This window comes from Arachis ipaensis, chromosome B09 (assembly GCF_000816755.2).
Source record: "Arachis ipaensis cultivar K30076 chromosome B09, Araip1.1, whole genome shotgun sequence".
Classification (NCBI taxonomy): Eukaryota; Viridiplantae; Streptophyta; class Magnoliopsida; order Fabales; family Fabaceae; genus Arachis; species Arachis ipaensis.
In genome coordinates, this window is record NC_029793.2 from 11378766 (window position 1) to 11380452 (window position 1687).

Sequence of the window (1687 nt, forward strand, 5' to 3'; positions counted from 1 at the left end):
GAATAATATGAATAATAAAAAATATTCATATTTTTTTAAAAATATATTAATATACTTAAAAAATGTCTAAAAATAGAAACATTTCCAATCCAATAAAAATGGAAATGCAAAAAAAGACGTCACAAATTATAAGTATTATTTGCAAAAACATATATTTACGATTTCATGATCCAAAGATCATTTTAAATTTTTTCAACTATCAGGAGAGACTCCTACTTGAAGTGTTCAAGAGAGACTCCTAATATTAAAGATTCTTAAAAATAGACCGGTGATTAATTGTTTTGTTCATATTGTAACATTTTTCGTTAGCAATTAATTGTCATGATTTTCCAAAATCCAACCAACGGATCAAAAAATATTTTAATATTTTATTCAGCCCATCATCCAATAAAGCTTAATCACACCACATATTTAATTAATTTTGTTAAATTGTTAACACTCCATGGAACGAAACACAAGACCTGCTGCTGTCGGTCTTTCTATCAACTCACCTGCTTTAACGACACAGGGCTCCCGTGCACACATTGTAACTGCATTCCGTCCACGTCGGATCCATATCTCTAGATGTCTAACTCTTTCCATACCATAGAACTTCTCTTAAGACAATGTGACTCTTTGGCAACAGAAATTATTTAAGTGGCACGTTTGAGTGATGAGCTGGCGCATCAAATATCACCTTTTGACATCAAATTAATCATGTACCTATTTGTTAGGAATTGATGTGTTTTGAAAAAAGTTTGATACAATAATTTTTTCAATTGATTTTTATAAGTTTTCTTAAAAAAAAATTGTCTTGACCCACTTATACAAAGGGAATTATGTATCTCAAGCATTTTCCCCTTTAAGTGAATGTTGTAGTAGTTTGAATTTTATTAACATTGTACCTGATTCAAACTCCAACACTTAATTAAGCCACCTGATGAACTAACCATCACCCAAGTTGGTTTGAATATACAAGTTAATAAATCGGACCAGAACATTTCACAAAATAAATAGTTAAATACAATGTTCAAAATGAGGCCCGCGTTTTACCGTTGAGTCTTCAAATCCTTACCTCTACCTGTCTTAACACTTTGACAAAATAAATATTTATTCTTAGGTAAAATGCACTTTTATTTTATTTTTACGTTCGAATTATCTTTTTTCAAGTATAATAATAATGACATCTTTTTTAGATTGCAGATATTTTAATGGGTGGAACGTAAACTAAGGACACTTATGTATGAATAGAGAAAGTGAATTTCAAGAGAAGTAAATGTATATTTAACCAAAATGATATAAATGTTTAATATCGTGAAAAAAAATCGTAAATATTATTGGACATATTTAATAGTTTTATAAATTTCGGTATATTACAACATGCATCTTACACCTCTAAGTTTCTCATACATTTTGTAGAAATGTTCACACAAAAGTTATATGAGGTGTCTATCTCTTCAAAAGTTTATGTAATGTAAATCCTATTGAATCAACATATAAATAGTACTCACAAATAATATAATCTTGACCTATCAATAACATCATATTATTTCACTCTTGTTATGCTTTATTATAACAAAGCACAAATCCATAAGCAAACATCTTATAAGCTTTATTAAAAAATAAGTAAAATATTTTTAATTTCTAATAATAATTATTGTAAACTAAATTAAATCATTTTTTATATTTTTACTTTATTTGACATATT